This window comes from Nilaparvata lugens, chromosome 14 (genome assembly GCF_014356525.2).
Source record: "Nilaparvata lugens isolate BPH chromosome 14, ASM1435652v1, whole genome shotgun sequence".
In the NCBI taxonomy this organism is placed as follows: domain Eukaryota; kingdom Metazoa; phylum Arthropoda; class Insecta; order Hemiptera; family Delphacidae; genus Nilaparvata; species Nilaparvata lugens.
In genome coordinates this window covers 22,987,256-23,007,895 of record NC_052517.1, presented here as the reverse complement: position 1 = coordinate 23,007,895, position 20,640 = coordinate 22,987,256, and the positions used below count along the sequence as shown (strand labels likewise).

General features: G+C 34.3%; 1 long non-coding RNA gene across 1 annotated transcript; it reads left to right on the top strand.

Annotated features, from left to right (window-relative positions):
• The first annotated feature begins 7,806 nt into the window (after nucleotides 1-7,806).
• On the top strand, nucleotides 7,807-16,725 carry LOC120354129. The gene is made up of 3 exons (XR_005572828.1): nucleotides 7,807-8,033; nucleotides 8,767-8,898; nucleotides 16,703-16,725. It is a non-coding gene; the product is annotated as an uncharacterized LOC120354129 (long non-coding RNA).
• The last annotated feature ends 3,915 nt before the right edge of the window (nucleotides 16,726-20,640 follow it).

Genomic DNA, 20,640 nt, shown 5'->3' with positions numbered 1-20,640 from the left:
ATATGTTTACAAGTTGAATACGATAATACCTACTGCTGACGTTAAATTAGCCAAAAATGATAATTTCTACTTGGAAATAAATTGAACCAATAGTAAATTGCTTATCTTGTATTAAATCAAATTTTAAATCGGAAAATTATGTAACGATTCAAACACCCCGCTCTCATAGGATATTAATTATTAGAATAGCGGAGTCATCACTCAGGCCACCAATTGGACTTTTGAACTGGTGAGCTGAGAGAGTGATGACCGCGTAGAGGCGAAACTAGAGGGAGAACGTTCCGAGACGCGCTAGAGGAAGGTTGTGCTTGAGATAGTGAGATGTAGTTTTTAGTAATGTGATTGAGGAGTGATTTGTTTAGAGAGAGAGAGTATAGATGTTTGATATGGGATTTTTTCAATAGAGTGAGATTACTTTGGTGAATTTGCGTATTTATTAATAATATTATCCTATAAAAGTAGCAGGGCCAGGACCCTAAAAACCTGGTGGTGGCAGCTCTACTGGAGAGCACTGTCATGCTCGCCACGCACGCCACAATTATAGCCTAACCAAAAAATGTCAAGTTAAATTTCAAAAAAGTTTACGATATTTACCTATAAAATGAATAAAATCGACATTAAATAACTCATTCAGTACTAATTTGAGCCTAAATTGATTAATTATAGCTAAAATCTCTATATAAAAGCTGTACAGTAAGAATAAATTCTTTGGCAATAGCTCTCCTGAACAAGCATTGGTGCTCACCATTCTACCAAATACTGACAGTTAAAGGTAAAACGGCCATAGATCAACATTAATCGAAAATAGGAAATAAATTTTCAAAACTGGACGAAATCAATTGAAAACATTGTAATAAGTTACAATACGACAAAAATTAGTAATAAATAACGTTGAATAGCTGTTAAAACATTTTTATGACGTAAAATATACGGTACCTTGCCAATTCGCCCACTAAAGAATGGGCTGATTTTACTTCAATGTTCAGGTAAAAATTATCAGATAGAACTGGATTTCTATGTTCACACTAGTTGATAATAGTTATTTGTGCAACTAGTGCGCAAAGTGACAGTTTGTTGCACCGAAAGAAACGTTTACGCCCGAGCCGTAAACGTGGTTTCTTGAGTGCAGCAGAGGAACTTTGCGCACGTATTTCACATTAGTTTTTCCTACAGTTACCATTGAATATGAAAAGTGGGTAATTATGGGTAAAATTGCCTGAAATGCATCAAATGTGAATCTGTGTAATTTTATTATTGATAAAAACCTTATTTATTGTCAAATTGAATAAAAATGTTGTCCTTGGTTATAATATCTAATAGTAATAATTAGCGCGTTGTGCTTGGTTGCACCTCTGCTCACTATAGCAGCCACAGCAGTCACTGTTACCAACTTCATTTTGATTTTGCTGCACTGTTGCTCCATATAACCTACTAAGTATTTTGCGTTGCCATGTTGCAAATCTGGAGTGCAGAAAAATTTTCCCGCACTAGAGCGGAAAAGTGATTCTTTGCGTTCTGTAATCAGTGCAGCAATGGCCACTTTTCAACGTAACTGTAGGAAAAATTAATAAGGAACACATTTCACATTAATTTAAGACTGAACTCAATAAAATATCACTAAAAACTGCAATTAATGACGACCACTACACAAAAGAGATACGAGTGTCACCATTTGGTTGGAAATACATGCTCTCGACAAGAGTCCAGTCTCTTCTCGACCTGAGTCGCGTAAGTGTGTGAAGAACAGCAAAGTATAAGAGACTACCAGAGTCACATAGCTTCACAAAATCTCCTCGTACTAGGACTAACGGCTTCAGTTAACAGAGAGAAATACAACATGAACGCACTATACCATGTCGTATCTTCTTGTGCTATGTTTTCTCTATGTTAATAGTCACTGCCCTACTATTAGAACAAGAATTGACAGACTTTTATCGTCCAAAGAGATACAACAAACATGAAAACTATGAGAAAGCTGTACTTTCTTTTAGTCATTGATCAACTATTAAAACCAGAATTATTATTAGATGGGGACACTGAAAAATGTTGGTACCCTTGAAATAAAGATTATTTGATTTTTACAAAATAAGGCTACCTATTCTTTGGAATAACGGCAAATCGGGGATTGCCAGATATACAGAAACTATTAGAATACTTTCTATTAGTCATTGATCAACTATTAAAACTAGAATTGTTGGATGGGTACAATTGAAAACATTGGTAACGTTCAAATAATAATTGTATGATTTTTCACAAAATAAGGCTACCTATTCTTTGGAATAACTCCAATCGGGGATTACCAGATATGCGGTGACTATGAGAATACTTTCTTTTACTCATTGATCAACTATTAAAACCAGAATTGTTGGATGGGGACACTGAAAAATATTGGTAACCTTCAAATAAGAATTGTATGATTTTTCACAAAAAGGCTACCTATTCTATGGAATAACACATATATTTGGGGTTTACCAGATATACGAAAACTATGAGAATACTTTCTTTTAGTCATTGATCAACTATTAAAACCAGAATTGTTGGATAGGGACATTGAAAAACATTGGTATATTTCAAATAAGAATTAACTGCAATCTGCTTTTCCATTTAAATTTTCACTTCATTCCTGTTATGAATTCATTAGTTGCTAATAATAAATTTGGGGATATTTTCAATAAATAAATAACACTAAAGTTATGTCTACTTAAGCTAGAGACATGTCAAAGTATATGGAGAGAAATTGTCCAGAACTGCAACCTAATAGATTTTCCTCATAAAACTGTTGAGACATTTAGACCTATAAGTAAGATTTCAAAGTGTCAAGTTTGAAATTTAAAATGAGGAAAAATCTATAGATCACAGCACGCCATTCTCTATGAACCCAAACATTTGAAATGCCTTTATAATTAAAATTAAAAAGCAGATTTTAAGCAAATTTGCTTGAAGAGCAGAAAAGTGACAACATGATATTTAGAGAAAATCACAATAAATATGAAAGTACCTTGTATGTTGCATGAAGAGTTGAATCAGCTCGTTCCGTTTCAAATACAATGAATATTGTAGCACAAAATCTCAAGTTACGATTCCGATTGAATGGTGATAATCTGCAATGATCCAATCTCCATAATGATGATATACCTGAAAATGTATAAAAATTATAAATTCAACAGTAGATAAGACTATCAAAGCAAAGAGTAATAATAAAACATCAATAGTTTTGAATTAAAAATTGTTTTTTTCAATTGAGAAATAATAAGCTTATTTTTGGAGTTTTGTGCCGAGCGTTCCGACTACCCAACCTACCTACCATTGCCGGCAATGTAGAGTTCAGTCATGCTATGAAAAAAGTGAAAAATAATCAACAACTAAAACTAAATGTAGTTATTTTTAAATAACAATGAGTACGTTTTACAACAATATTTTAGAAGAAATTGGCGTAATATTATTTAAAAACTTATAAAAACAATGACAGACCACGGCCATTGGCTCATAAACATAGTTGCTAACACATAAAGAATTTGCAAATTTTCTCAAAGTAAATGTTTTCAAAGCTTAATGTTCTTATTTACTTATAATAGAAGATAAATTTCATAGAAATAAAAATTTATTCATTGTAATACTTACAGTATATCATTTTCAAAACTTAACTGTATGGGACCGTACCGTATATTATAGGAATTCCACTTCAAAGTTTACACACACATTCTGCAATTATTCGACGGTTGCAAACTATTTTTACATTGATAGACTTAAAGCAATTATAATAGAAGATATTTTTCAAAAAAATAAAGTTCAAATGTATATATTAATTTAATAATCAGCAATTGTTTGCGGATGCGGACCTGAACAGACTATAAATACACAAACAAAAGTCAATATGGCGACGGCCCGACGGTCATTTCACAAAAAGTGGCAAATGGCAATAGTTCATAAACTGGCCGCTATTGCCTATGGGCAGCACAATGCAGGGAACATTTTAAAATCACCTATGACTGTCAAACCAACAGCGTTATTAGTTTTTAAAAACAATTACAGTTTACAAAATCAACTTATAATTGATTTTCTTGTATCATCTCATTAAAAAATTATTTGTCCTTACAAATCATCATTTGCAAAATTACGCTATGATTCAGGATTCAAAAGTTATTAAGAACATGCCACAAAACAGAAACAAACACATCCATCTTCAAACAGATCCATGCCACGGAAAAAGATCGACTTTGCAAGCCCGGATGATTTTAATGGCTTCTTTGTGGGTTCGGTTCAGGATATAGTGGATTCCCACACTGCCATTGACTGCCATTGATCCAATTGATCTGTTGGAAGGAAGAATCCAGCCGGGACAGGAGCATCTCTCCTTCTTTCGCCCCACCACACCAGCTGCCTTGAGGAGGATCATACGCTCTTTCAAACCCTCAAAAAGTCCAGATGTGTTTGGCATGTCTGTGAGCATGCTTCGAGAGGTTGTTGATGCCATTGCAGTTCCTCTCTCTGCATCTGTCAATGAGTGCTTGAGGTCTGGAAATTTTCCTGATTTCTTGAAAACATCAAGAACTGTCCCAGTCTTCAAGAAGGGTGATCGTGAGAACCTTCGTAGCTTCAGGCCAATCTCCATAACTCCTGTCTTTGGCAAGGTGATTGAGGCAGTGATAAAGCCTCAGCTGGAGGCTTTTTTCGAGGAGAATGGCCTGTTCTCCAACATGCAGTTTGGTTTCCGAGTTGGGAGATCAACAGTGGGTGCAGTCGACCATGTGGCTGAGCGGATTGATGCTGCCTTCGAGGATGGTGAGTCTCTTGCTCTTGCTCTTTGTGATCTGAGCCGAGCCTTTGACTGCGTGGACCATGGCATTCTTCTTAGAAAGCTGAGCTTTTATGGTCTTAGAGACTCTGCCCTTTCCATCTTGGGCTCTCACCTTTCTGGAAGGACTCAGCTTGTCTCCCTCAGTGGTGCTGACTCCCGGACACTTCCGGTAACTTTTGGTGTTCCTCAGGGATCGGTGCTGGGGCCTACACTGTTCCTTGTCATGATAAATGACCTCGACGACCACGGTTCCTCTCTGATGTTCGCGGATGATGCATCTCTACTGTCATCGGGTGCTGAGCTTGAGCGGGTTTTGGAGGCATCTGCGGAGCATCTTCAGTCTGCCACTTCATGGTTCCTGGCTAATCGATTCCAGCTGAATGAGGACAAGACCCAAAGGATCATCTGCAGCTTGTCACGTGAGCCGCGTGACCCTCAGAATCCAGTGAAGCGGCTGGGTTTTGTCTTGGACAGCAAACTCAGATGGAACAGTCATATACAGCAAGTAACCAGTCGACTCTCCCGCATTTGCTTTCTGCTGCTCAAGATGAGGGGCCTGGTGACTGAGAAGTACCTGATAATGATGTATCATTCGCTCTTCCATTGCCACATTACCTATGGCTTGCTTCTGTGGGGTCATTCAGCGGGGGCTGCTGATGTGCTGAGACTGCAAAAGAGGGCTATAAGAATTATAACAGGCAGCAATCATCTTGCCCACTGCAAGCCCATCTTTGCTCGCCTTGGTGTACTGACTGTCTTCAGCCATTACATCCTCCTGTGCTTGGTGTATGTCAAGAAGATACAGCATACTCTAGCTGCCTGTAGTGACATCCACCACCACAACACCAGGCACAGTGAGCTGTTGGATATCCCCAGGAGACGCCTCCACCGATCACAGGCCAGTTACAGGATTTCAGCCCTGAAATTCTACAACAAGCTGCCTAATAGTGTGAAGCAATTGGATGAGGCCGCCTTCAGGAGAACCGTCCGGAAGCTACTGTGTGCAAAGGCATACTACAGTGTGAACGAATTTATGAGTGATAATTTGAATTTTTATTGAGAGCATGAGCACTGGATCACTGCCATCTGAACTGTTACAGTTTTTTTTTCATGTGTTTGTACGTGTTTTGATTTTTTGACGCCATCGATCCCACAATTGTGGGTAATGGATGAAGCTGAAGGTATTAAGGTATTAAGGAAATACTGCTGGATAGTCCACTGGAGATTTTGATTTAATATCATTTTGAAGCTCTATAATGCCCAATTTTAACAGTTTCCAGGAATTCAGACAAAAAATTTATTGTAGAGAATTGCATCCTCTACAAATATTGTAGGGACAATGTTTGTGCTATGACCAACCGTTTAGAAGTTATTGATTAAATACTGCAGTAGAGCTTATGTCAACATGGGTTTTCTCAATTGTGATTCTCTATAACTCTTCATCAACAGACCTCTTCAGTAATCCAATTATTGCATGATTCTGTAGAAAATCTTTTCATCTTCAAGCTGGTCACTATTAAAATTACCTTTCATCAACTGTTCAGATGCCAAAGACAGAAAATTCTACAGAGGACTTCAACAATGATACAGATCCCTTGTTTTTGAAGCTCTGTAACTGCATACTATTGAGTTTATTAAACAATATAATTAGACTATCCTGTAGGGAATTTTGTTTCCATTTAAAATGTTCTTATGCAGAATCGAGCTCAAATGAACTATTCAAAAGTTATTGGGATAGCATTTGTTGAAAAACACACTGAAATTCAAATATAAATTATGTTTTAAGCTTCATACCACAACATTCTCTGAGTTTTAAACAATGTGAACATATAATTACATGGTAAATTAAATTCTCTTCAAAAATGGTACTGATAAAAATCAACCAACTATCAAGTGTTCAAAAGTTATAGAGAAAATCTGCTGAGAATTCATTGTTGACTTGGCTTTCTATACTTCTGATCCCCTATAATTCTCTATTCCCTGAATTTATCACCTTAAAAAATAGATAGAATTGTAGTAAATTTTGTTTCCTTCAATAAAGGTCATGAGCGAGTTTACAATATGATTATACGTTCAAAAGTTATCGGGGAAATACTGGAACATTTAATCTCTGAAGCCATCAGCCATGAAAGATGAAAATAGACAGCTTGTCAGTGGACAGATGCCAGAGTTGCAAATTGAACAGCTCATGACATCTAGCGGATTTTTCGTGAACTACTTGGCGGTACTCGACTAAAGACAGGCTCTAGTACTGTTTCCAGTCAGTCTTCAGTCGAGTCGCTCCAAGTAGTTTACAAAAAATCCGCTAGGTGTCATGAGCTGTTCAATCTGTCCACTGACAAGCTGTCTATTTTCAACTTTCATGGCTTCAGGGATTGTTGGGGGAAATTTCCAGTATTTCCTCGATAACTTCTAAACGGTTCATCATATTGTAATTTTTCGATAACCTTTATTGAAGACAACAAAATTTACTACAATTTCATGCATTTATAATGATGATAGGTTGAACAAACAAGGAGTTTTAGAGGCTCAAAAGTATTGGAAGTCAAGTCAACAATGAATTTCTCTGTAGTTTTTTCGCTATAACTTTTGAACTCTTGATAGTGGGAAAATTTTTATGAAAACCATTTTTGAAGAGAATAAAATTTACTATGTCATGATGCGCTCAAATTGGTCAGAAATCTATAAAATAACGTGTTATGGAGCGTCAAAAATAATTTACATTTCAAGATCAGCGTGTTTCTCAACAATGATACCTCAATAACTTTTGAACATGTATTTCTAGCTCAATTTTGGAAAGGAACATTTTTTAAGAGAATTAAATTATCTATAAGTTCACTACTCTAGTTTATCAATTAGACATCTATATAATGAGTAATTTATTTTCAAAAATCAAATAATACAACTGATTTGGAGATTTTTCCTGTGCCTGCTTTGTGCTGCTCCCTTGCGGCCAGTTGTAAAGCCTTCTTGTCACTTCAAAAAACAGACGACAATAATAAATTTAGACGCCATTTTCTGTCAACAATTCTCTGGCTGGATCTGCTAAAGATTGCTTATTATAAGTAAAATATTGTGATTAGAAGTTTAATTATTTGTAATATATCTTCTATTGTAATCGCTTAAACTTGATCAACAATAAAAAATGTGCGCGACCGTCGAACTATTACAGAATGTGTATTATATTGTAGGAAGGAGCCAGACTTGTTTACTTGAGTTTTCAAGTTGATTTAATGTAAGTATTTTAATGAATAAACGATAATTTATATGAAATGTATGTTCATTAATAAGTGAATGAAGTATATTTATGCTTGGAAATAATTGTTTTTGGAAATTGATAGAAAATTTTCATTCATTAGACTACTATGATTGCTGTGCTAATGACTTGGGATACCATATCACTTTTTATGTGTTTTAAGTAAATTTATTGCTAATTTTTTTTGAAATAGTATTGTAAAATGTACCTAATGACCTTACAATACTACTCTCATTCAGTTTTCAAGCTTGTTCCTTTGTTTTAGTGAGTTTTCCTTTAGTAATTGTACCATCTAGGTAAAGCTAGGTACTTACTTACTTACTTTTTACTTCCTGGGTCCTCCCGACGGTCGTGTGTCCGTGGAGTCGTCATATTACCGGTAAGCCGAGTGTGCGGAAGGCTTCAAACCCTGTTCAAATGATAAAATCATGGAAATTGTGGTAATTCAGTACTTAATTGTTTTTATCTTGTTGGTTTAGCAATTTATTTTATCAGGTTTGGATGGAAATTATAGAAATATACCGTGTCTACTAAAATTTTTTGAAACAATAACTTTTCTTCGAAGTGCGCGGAGGGCGCTGTTTCAAAACCTTGTTTTATAACTTGATTTTAAAATTTTCTCATTACTTAATTTAAAAATGCTTCATCTTGTAGAGAATTCATCATTTTTTTGTAAATGTATTTATTTTAATTCATCTTGTACTCATTTCAGGCTTGGAATATCGGCTACAACCGTTTGATTTGATATGGAATAACTTGGAGATGTTGGGTGGATCAATACCTGATTATATTCTGAAATTGAGCTTCAACTATGGAATTTAACTCTACACATCCAACATCCAAGGTAATTGAAATTTTTCTTTGATATTTGTGGTTTTATTCTGTTGAAGGTTATATCGGTGAAGAAATAAATTATTACGATTATTTGAACATTATTACTGATTTTATTTTTACTTTAAAAGTCAAACCAATACATTGAACTCAAACGTTTTACTTAAGGCATGTTTCACAGTCTTCACAGAGACAGAGTACAGTACAGAGTCACCAGTGCCTTGCCAATCACACATATTATTATTTAGTCTATTTCATTGTCAAACAACACGCCCCCTCAATGAAATAACCCAAAAAAAAATTTATCAATCAAAAAACAAAGTAAGTTATAAGAAAATTAACATAGTTCAAAACATCTTAATTATTAAAAAATATTATTTCTAAATTTATCAATCAAAAAACAAAGTAAGTTATAGGAAAATTAACATAGTTCAAAACATCTTAATTATTAAAAAATATTATTTCTAAACTTGACAAAAAGTTCCTTTCCCAAGGGTTTTGTGAAAATGTCAGCAATCTGATCTGAGGATTTTAAATACTCAACTTGAATAACACCTTCAGAAATTTTCTCTCTTACAAAATGATACCTTATATCTACATGTTTCATTTTTTTATGATGCTCAGGATTATGAGCTATTTTGATAGCAGACTGATTGTCTTCAAACAACAAAATACAAGTTTTCTTATTTTCAACAACACAAAAATCAATTAAAATTCCTTTTATCCAACAAGCCTCGCTTGCAGCTTGGCTCAAAGCAACATACTCAGCTTCTGTGCTAGATAATGAAACACTCTGTTGCTTCTTGGTACACCAAGAAATAGTATTACCAAAAACCTTGAAGCAATAACCTGAGGTTGATCTTCTCTCTAAATCACCACCCCAGTTTGCATCTACATAGCCTACAATCATATCATCATTCAATTCTCTCTTATATACTAGCTCTAAATCTAAGTACATTTTACATATCTCAATACACGTTTTAAATTTTTATACAACATTTCACTGGCACAACTTTGGAATCGACTCAAGAAAGATACAGTACAACACAAATCAGGTCTAGATCCTACAACAGCATACATAAGACAACCAATTAGTCTACGACATTTCTTTTCTATTTCTACAGACTCTGACTTATCTCTAGTCAATAATTCAAAGTTGAAATTTTTATCCATGGGAGTGTCCATTGGCTTACAATCCTGCATGTTGAACTTTTCCAATACATGTTTGAGATACTCCTTCTGACTAATAACAGTTACCCCCTTCTCATATCTTGTTTGACATTAATTCCCAAGAAATTAGAAACTAAGCCCAAGTCTTTCATCTTGAAATTTTCTTGTAAGACTGATTTCAATCTTGAAACATCATTCTCATCTGAACCAAAAATAAGTATGTCATCTACATACAATAATAGAAATACCTTTTTACCCTCCACAATTTTAGAATACAAGCAATAATCATTTTTAGACCTAGTAAAATTGTTCATTTTCATTACAGAATCAAATTTAGAATTCCAATCTTTTGGAGATTTCTTCAGACCATAATTGACTTCTTAAGTTTACAAACCTTATTCCTAAATCCTTCTACTCCCTCTGGTAATGACATATAAACGTCTTCTTTGATATCACCATTAAGGAAAGCATTTTTTACATCCATCTGATATACAGGAAATCCTATTTATTTGCAACACTCATGAAAATCCGAAAAGTTGGCAATTTGGCCACAGGGGCATAAATGTCATTTAATCTATGCTATCCTTTTGTTGAAACCCCCTAGCAACTAATCTAGCCTGTACAGCCTTATGTATGCTGTTGTAGGATCTAGACCTGATTTGTGTTGTACTGTATCTTTCTTGAGTCGATTCCAAAGTTGTGCCAGTGAAATGTTGTATAAAAATTTAAAACGTGTATTGAGATATGTAAAATGTACTTTAGATTTAGAGCTAGTATATAAGAGAGAATTGAACTCGATTGCCTTACCTGATTTTACTTTTGGGTATTTTACTTTTACTTTTAATGTTTTTACTAGAATTCAATCACTTCACCGGTATTACTATTTTAGAGTTGAATCTCCGAACTTCCATTGTTGTCTTGCACGAGAGTATTTAGGTTAAAAAAAATTTTTTACTTGCACACGAAAGATCCAGCCTGGGCCCATAACCTGTTGAAGGTTATATCGGTGAAGAAATAAATTATTACGATTATTTGAACATTATTACTGATTTTATTTTTACTTTAAAAGTCAAACAATACATTGAACTCAAACGTTTTACTTAAGGCATGTTTCACAGTCTTCACAGAGACAGAGTACAGTACAGAGTCACCAGTGCCTTGCCAATCACACATATTATTATTTAGTCTATTTCATTGTCAAACAACATATTCAACATATATATCTTGTTTTATTTGCCTGTCTTTCATATGATCATTAGTTTCAATATCATCTAGACTTTAGAATAAAGACATTTCAAAAGTTTGGGTTCATAGAGAATGATACTACTTACTTGATACTTGAGGTCGTTGCCAATGACTGGGGTTTTCAGATAGGCAGTGTCGGAATTTTCAATAAAAATAACCTACATGGTCATTCACACTGTGAAGGTGCTTGACTCCCAAAAAGAGGTTCACTGTAAAACTCCTGTAGTGAGTAGAGTGGCTTTTCCAGGAGTTTATTTTTCAAAGTGGTATAGAACCAAGAGTTCCGTGTTTCCTGAATTGGTCTTGGAAGGCTGTTAAAAAATCTTATTGCCTGCGAAGGAAAGCTATTGTAATTCCCCGCCAGTCGGCTCCGGGGCACCTCCAGTCTAGTGGCATGTCGCGTATTGTGGCTGTGTAAATCACATCTTTTTTGAAACTGCACCAGGTTCTCCTTGATATACATAAGCGAGCACAATACATATTGACTGTACACTGTGATCGCAGTATCCCAAGATCCCTAAATAGTGGCCTGCAGTGATCCCTGAAGCCGGAAAATGTCACTATTCTCAGAGCCTTCTTTTGCAGTAGCAATGGCATGCTGTTATCTATTTTTTCTTCTCATATCTTTTTCCAAAAATATGAAATTGAAACAATACTTCCAAAAATAGTAAGAACTGTCAGTTATTAAATTCAATGAGTTTATTAAATTCTCTCCATATAATACTTCAAGAAATGTCTCTAGCTTGTAAGCTATGTTTAGTGTTATAACCTATTCAATGATATAAGGTCCCATATTCACTAGCAGAAGTGATAAACATATTGGTTATCTGAGACAATATTAACTTAATATAGCTTTGTTATTTTATTGTGTGGTCTGGCGAATCCAGAATAAGTGGATGGGTGGCAGATTAGCTCTCCATTGTTATATTCATGTTATGAAGGAGGTGGAAATAATAGAACGGCATAGTTGTCACGTTTCTTTCACCACCATCTTGTATAGTAGATAGCTGTGATTCAGCTACCGAGAAATCTCCTCTTTCTTTTTCTTCTTCTCCTACTCCTTCTTTTTATTCTTTTCCCACTCCTTTTTCTTCTCCATCCTATTTCTTCTTATACTTCTACTCCTTCTTTTTCTTTCTCTCCTTCTCCTTCTTCTACTCCTTCTTTTTCTTCTTCTTCTCCTACTCCTTCTCCTTTTTCTTCTCCTTCATCTCCTACTCCTTTTTCTCCTTCTTTTTCTTCTTCTCCTTCTTCTACTCTTTCTATTTCTTTTTCTCTCTCTCCTACTCCTTCTCCTTCTCATTCATCTCCTACTCCTTTCTTTCTTTCTTCTCCTTCTCCTTCTATTTTTTCTTCTCTTTCTCCTACTCCTTCTTTTATTTTTTCCTCTATTTCTCTTACTCCTTCATTTCCTTCTCCTACTCCTTATTTTTCTTCTTCTCCCACTCCTTCTTTTTTTTCTTCTTCTCCCACTCCTTCTTTTCCTTCTTCTTCTACTCCTTCTGTATCTTCCCTCCCAACTCCTTCTCTTTCTTCTCCTTTTCTCCTACTCCTTCTCTTTCTTCTCCTTTTCTCCTACTCCTTATCTTCTCCCTCTCCTACTTCTTCACAAGTATCTCTTGAGTCATCTCGTAATATTCGATCCAATATTAATTGTTTTATCCTTGTTAATAATTATCAATAAATTATTCCTCAAATATACACCAAGAAAAATATATCTAGATTCTTACCCAATTTCTTGTTTATAGTGTGGTAGGAGTTGCTCTGCATCTTAGAGCTCTTCAAATACTCTTCCAATAGTTGAAGGATATGTAACACAAAGCATTCAAACAGCTTCTTCAGTCATGATATTCCTTGATGGTGTGCTATTGCTCAAAATAGAACCATTTTAGTGTTCAAATTGACAAAATTTCTAGTTTTATGAGTGGTAGAAACTGGTCTAGATAGTACAGTGCTGAAAATACTTTTCAAATAGTTGGAGGATGTTCGTTTCAAAGTATTCCAACAGCTCTCTCACCTGTGATATCTCTTGATAGTGAGTCATTTTCTGAAATAGGGCTTTTTCAGACTTGGAAATTACTCAATTTCTTGTTCAAGTGGTGGAAGCTGTTCTAGATATAACAGCACTGAAAATACTGTTTCAACAGTTGAAAAATGTTTATTACAAAGTATTACAACAGCTTTTTTAGTCATGAAATCTTTTAATGATTAGATATTTCCTGAAATAGGTCTATTTAGGAGTTAAATTTTAATCTATTTCTTGTATAGTGTGGTAGTTGTTCTGAATCTTAAGGTGCGTACAGACTTTCGCTCTGCTCCGCAACCGAACGTCACTCGAGCAGAGCGATTGATGATCGACCGGCGAGCAAGAGTGGAACGCGAGAAGAGCTATCATCTCCCATAACGTTCATGATCGGTGCGAGTACAGCGCGGGGGCGGAGCGATTGCGGAACGATGGTGGAACGAGGTCGGAGCGTGTGCGGAGCGGGTTGAAGGCGCGTATATCTGTACGCAGCTTTAGAGCTCTTCAAATACTCTTCCAATAGTTGAAGGATATATAACACAAAGTATTCCAGCAGCTCTATCACCTGTGATATCTCTTGATAGTGAGGTATCCCCTGAAATAGGTCTATTTAGGAGTTGAATTTTACAAAATGCTTTGTTTTATTGAGGTGGCAGGCTTCTGAATCATTCAGTGCATAAAATAATCTTCCCATATAGCTGATGGATATGTGGTATAAAGTATTCTGATAGCTTTTTGAGTTATGTTATCTCTTGATGGTGAGGTATTGCCTAGAACAGGTGTCTTAAGCTACATTTAATGTTTCTATGTGTAACGTTATCTAAATTTGGGAGAGGAATAGCACAAGGTCACCTTATTTTTTCTCTCCCTATCATGTACTTATTGTATAAATCAATAAATTCTTCGAAATTTCTTGTTTTGTGAGCTGGAAGCTGTTCTCAGTCATACAGTGCTTCGATTACACTTCCATTAGTTTAAAGATTTGTAGCATTAAGTGTTGGTTGCACAAAAGCCTGTTAAATTTTAATAGTGATTAGATTCCACGAGAACCAATCAGAGTGACTTCTTATCGAAAAAGCCTTCTCTGATTGGTTCTGTGGAATCTAACCACGATTAAAATTTAACAGGCTTTTGTGCAACCAACACTTAATGCTAGAAATCCTTAAACTACTGAAAGTGTAATCGAAGCACAGTTTAATCACGATTAAAACTTGAAGGACTTTTGTGCAACCGGGCCCCAAGTATTTCAATTCGTGGTTCTTCTGTGATATTCCTTGATGTCTTAGTATGCTTGGTATGGATCTCCTCTATATAGTTGAATTTTACAAAATATGTGAGGTGAAATCTGTTCTGAATCATAGAGCACTTCATGATTGATTTAGTCTTATATGTGTTTGAACTATCATAACTTTGCTGTTTGTGGATCGATTTTGATCAATCAGAGATCAGTTTGTGAAGCATTTTAATGTCTATATTTTGTATTCCTAACAATTTTTCTGTAAGGTTTACCGCTTTTAAGTAAACGAGCTTAATGTTTGACATCCACTCTTTTCTTCCTGACAATGTGAGTCTCTTAATTATCATAAATCTACTGTTTGTTGATCGATTTTGCACAGTCAAAGATCAGTTTGTGAAGCATTTCAATGTCTATTTTTTATATTACTATCAATATTTTAGTAAAATAGACCGTTTTTAAGAAAACTAGAGCTGATTGTTTGTTAGACATCCTGACAATGTGTGTCTTATAACTATCATAACTTTGCTGTTTATGGATAGATCTCTCTCAATCAAAGATCAGTTTGTGAAGCATTCCAATGTCTATTTTTTTATATTCCTATATTTTTTTAGTAAAATCGACCCTTTTTAAGTAAATTTGATTGAATGTCTAACATCTACTTTTGTCTTGCTGATAATGTGTGTCTTTGAACTAGCTTAACTCTACTGTCTATGGATAGATTGATGATCAATCAAAGACCAGTTTGTAAAAAATTTAATGTTTTTTTTTATATTCCCATCAATTTTTCTATAAAATTAACCGTTTCTAAGTAAACTTGAGCTGAATGTTTGTCATCCACTCTTTCCTCTTCATGATAATCTATGTCTTTGAACAGTTATAACTCTGCTGTATATGGATCGATTCTGCTCATTCAAAAATTAGTTTGTGAAGCATCAAATGTCTATATTTGAATTTACATCAATTTTCCTGTAAAATGTATCGTTTCCTAGTGAACTTGAGCTGAATGTTTCTTGTCACTCTGTCTTTCTTGATAATATGTTTTTTAAACTCTCATATTTCTTCTGTTTTTAAATAGATTTTTCTCAGTCAAAGATCAGTTTGTGAAGAATTCACTGTCTTTCTTTTGTGTTTTTATCAATTTTTCTGTAAAATTGACCGTTTACAAGTAACTCTAGCTGAATGTTTGACAAGAAGAAATAGTAAGACAAGAAACAGAACTTTTGAATTTCAAATGCAGTCCCTGCTTAGTGCTGCTTCAAGCGGTCAGAATCTCAACTAGACTGCTGTGACGTCACAAGGTTTTCAAATTGCAGACTGCAGAGGCAGACGTCATTTTGAATATCAACAGTTCTTGTGTTTAGGTTCATAAAAATTGAATTTTATGACTAAAATATTACGATTTGAAGTTTGATTTTATGAAATATCTTTTATTTAGTAGTTTTTCTACAAACATTAACATTTAAATAGGTTTCAATCATTAATTATTGCATAATACGAAGCTAATGTGTGCATTGACTTGATCGCCCAAACCTACATTTTTGATAACGTGATTTTGTGAGTATTTCAAAGATTCAAAGCTTATTTTCATGAAAATTATGTTGTTTCATAAGTGAATCAAGTATTTTTATACTTTAAAACTCCTATTTATTGAATATAATTGCAAAATGTTTATCCCAATGTTCACTCTGCAATACGGTATAGGCTCTTGGACCACCGTATCATTTTTACGTTTTTGCTATTAATATTCCGTTGATAACTGCTTGAATTATATTGTAACATGTACTTTATAGTTTATTAAATCTACTTCAATAAAGTTTTTGATTTGGTTCTTCATTTTTGTTGAGTTATCACTCTATAAGTCCAGCCATGTTTTAGCCATAGACATGTTAGGTTGGGATTGTCTGGTGCAGAACGCAAAAGTCATCAACCAGTCACCATATTAAAATAACAAAAACTATTGGGATTAAACACTTATAATCTTGAACTTAATGTTATAAAATCATATTTTATCATGCTTTACAAGTATTTATGAAAAATAATATTTTTATGTTTTCAACGCATTATCTTGTAAAAAATGGTTGTTTTCTTGCGAATTCATTGCCTACATTTATTGCATTCATTTCATCCAATTCAAATTTTCAGGCTTGGAATATTGTTTACACAAACCTCTTGTTTGGACATTGAACTTGGAACATGGAAAATGTTGTCAATGGATTCCACTGGAATATTCAATGAATAGATGTATCCTCCTACAACATGCCAGGTAATTCTCAATTTATCGCAATGTTTGTGGCTTCATTTCACACATATCTGTATTATCTTTTCAATCTTCAATTGGTTCTTATTTTAAAACTATCTAGATTTAAGAAAAGGCAAATCAAAGGTTTGGGTCGAAGAGAAAGGCGGGCTGTGATCTATAACATTTATCTCATATTTGTTTTTAAAAATGCATATAAATAGTAGAATCATCTCAAATTTGATGAGAAAAATGTATGGATCTTAGTTTCAGGACAAATCTCTCCATGTATTTGATGTGCCTCTAGCTTGTAAGTTATCTTATAGTGTTACTACCCATTGGTATAGGGCCTCCAATCCACGTATTCAATTGTAGGATGTTGATCTTATATAAGAATTTAGCAAAAATATTGTTTTGTGAGGTGGGATATTTTTAGATCCTTTAGATCCATATTGAGAATACAAAGATGAGAAGAATATATGGATCTCAGCGCTGAAAAAAATACATATTATACTCTGAAATGACTCCAGCTTAGAGTTATATATACTATTTTTTGAAATTCCCCCTTATTATAGGAGTGAAAAATCAATTTTTAAAGACTAGATTTAGGGCCGGTTTCCGAGCTTGGGATTTGGCTAAGTTTCTAGACTTTGAACAGCTGGAGTCAGAATATTGGCTTTCCGAAACGGGGCGTAGTCGTAGTCATTGTCAAAGTCACGTTTGAATTAAATTTCGAAAAACTTGAAAAATGAACACAAAATAAAATGAAGAGAAAATAGTGTAAAGTTTAGGCTATTTTGAATTATTTATGTAATGGGGTAATTGAAAAATAGGAATATATTGAGGTTATATTATGTAATGGGGGAATTGTTTATAGGTAATTGGGGTGATATTATATGAAATGTTGATTTTCGTCAAGATAAAACGTTTCCAATTATAGAAATGATAAAATAAAAACTGCGACTACGCCCCGTTTTGAAAAGCTAATTTTCTGACTGCACCTGTTTGAAGTCTAGAACTTAGCCAAATCCCGAGCTCGTAAACCGTCCTAGAGAAGTAGCTCTTAATTTTTGTAAGATGTATAAAAATTGCATTATTTTTTAGTGGAACCTACATTAAAAATGTGCCACATCAATTAATTATTGTTTCAATAGTAGAATAAAATACAGTAAGAATGCATTGTGAAAGGTCTACAGTCCCTACCACTCTTCAAACTCCTGTTATCTCGGAAATGATGTACTTCAAAGTCACCTCAATCTCATGAATTCATTACTTTTATTTATCTAGATGATATGCCCTACCAATTCCTGTTCTAAAAGCTGTGTCAAGAGTATAAGAAAGAATTCTGATGATTACACCTGTGATAATCTCTAATCTTCAGTTAATTCCAAGATTACATGGCTTAATTGTAAAAATCCACCTATATCTCGGGTTTTTGTGGCCATTTGTCTATCTAGACGACACGGGCTACCAATTATTGCCTTAAAAGTTGTGAATAGAGTATAAGAAAGTACTCCAATAGTTTTACTCCCGTGATAATCTTTATTCTAGAGCTATATCACAGATTACATGGTAAATTGTAAAAATTCACCTATATCTCATGTTTTAATGGTATTTTTTATCAGATGATACGGGCTTCCAATTATTGCTTTAAAAGGTTTGTCAAGAGAATATGAAAGTATTCCAATAGTTTCTACTCCATGATAATCACCAATCTTTAGCTATTCCGGAGATTACATGTCTCAAATGTGAAAATCCACCTATATCTCAGGTTTTGTGCTATTTGTCTATCTAGACGATACGGGCTACCAATTGTCGCTTTAAAAGTTGTGTCAAGAGAAGAAGAAAGTATTTTGACAGTTTTTACTCCCATGCAATCTCTAATCTTTAGCTATTTCCGAGATTACATGACTTGAGATTATTCACCCATATCCAATGTTTTAGTGGCTATTTGTCTATCTAGACGATACGGGGGGCTACCAATTATTACTCTAAAAGTTTTGTCAAGAGTATAAGAAAGTACTGCAATAGTTTCTATTCCCTGGTAATCTCCAATCCTGAGCTATATCAGAGATTACATGGCTTGAATTGTAAAAATCCTATACCTATATCTCGGTTTTTTGGCTATTTGTCCATCTAGATGATACGGGCCACCAATTATTCTTTAAAAGTTGTGTTAATAGTTGTATCAAGATACTAAGAAAGAATTCTGATAGTTTATAAAACCGTTATAATTTATGATCTTTAGTTATTTCAGAGATTACGTGGCCTCAAATATTGTAATAATTCGCCTATATCTCGGTTTTTTTTATTCGTTCATCTGGAGATACGGCGTATCAATTTCATTTCCAATAGTTGCGTAAAAAATAAAATAAAATATTCTGATAGTTAATAACCCGTGATAATATCTAATCTTGAGTTATTCAAGAAATAATGTAGTTAAAATTGGGAATATCCACCTAAATCTCAGTTATTGTGGGTATTTACTTGACGGTGTCCAACAATTCTTGTCTTGATATTGAGGTGATGTCTATTCTAATATATTTCAATATTATTCTTGATACCTACTATTCCCTCCAGTGATGTCCACGTTATAATGACAGTGGAGAAGTATAGAACAGTGTTGCTGATTCTCTGCATTACCACTGCCTCCCATAGAGGATACCGGTATATTTAATGTAATATTCAGACTCAACTCACACTTAGGCGACTCAGGTGGAGAAGAGACTGGACTCTAGTGGAGAGCATGTCTATTCAAATGGTGACGTCGCGGAGACTAGAATCGACTGGTCTGAGTGTCACCATTTGGAAACACATGCTCTCCACTAGAGTCCAGTCTCTTCTCCACCTGAGTCGCCTAAGTGTGAGTTGAGCCTTATTGTTCATTCTTGTTAAAAATAATCTTTAATATTTTAATATCAAAGAAAATTTATTTGAAATAATAAATCAATAATAAGTTTTCATAATTGGCACCAATCTTTAGCTATTCCGGAGATTACATGTCTCAAATGTGAAAATCCACCTATATCTCAGGTTTTGTGCTATTTGTCTATCTAGACGATACGGGCTACCAATTGTCGCTTTAAAAGTTGTGTCAAGAGAAGAAGAAAGTATTTTGACAGTTTTTACTCCCATGCAATCTCTAATCTTTAGCTATTTCCGAGATTACATGACTTGAGATTATTCACCCATATCCAATGTTTTAGTGGCTATTTGTCTATCTAGACGATACGGGGGGCTACCAATTATTACTCTAAAAGTTTTGTCAAGAGTATAAGAAAGTACTGCAATAGTTTCTATTCCCTGGTAATCTCCAATCCTGAGCTATATCAGAGATTACATGGCTTGAATTGTAAAAATCCTATACCTATATCTCGGGTTTTTGTGGCTATTTGTCATCTAGATGATACGGGCCACCAATTATTCTTTAAAAGTTGTGTTAATAGTTGTATCAAGATACTAAGAAAGAATTCTGATAGTTTATAAAACCGTTATAATTTATGATCTTTAGTTATTTCAGAGATTACGTGGCCTCAAATATTGTAATAATTCGCCTATATCTCGGTTTTTTTTATTCGTTCATCTGGATGATACGGCGTATCAATTTCATTTCCAATAGTTGCGTAAAAAATAAAATAAAATATTCTGATAGTTAATAAACCCGTGATAATATCTAATCTTGAGTTATTCAAGAAATAATGTAGTTAAAATTGGGAATATCCACCTAAATCTCAGTTATTGTGGGTATTTACTTGACGGTGTCCAACAATTCTTGTCTTGATATTGAGGTGATGTCTATTCTAATATATTTCAATATTATTCTTGATACCTACTATTCCCTCCA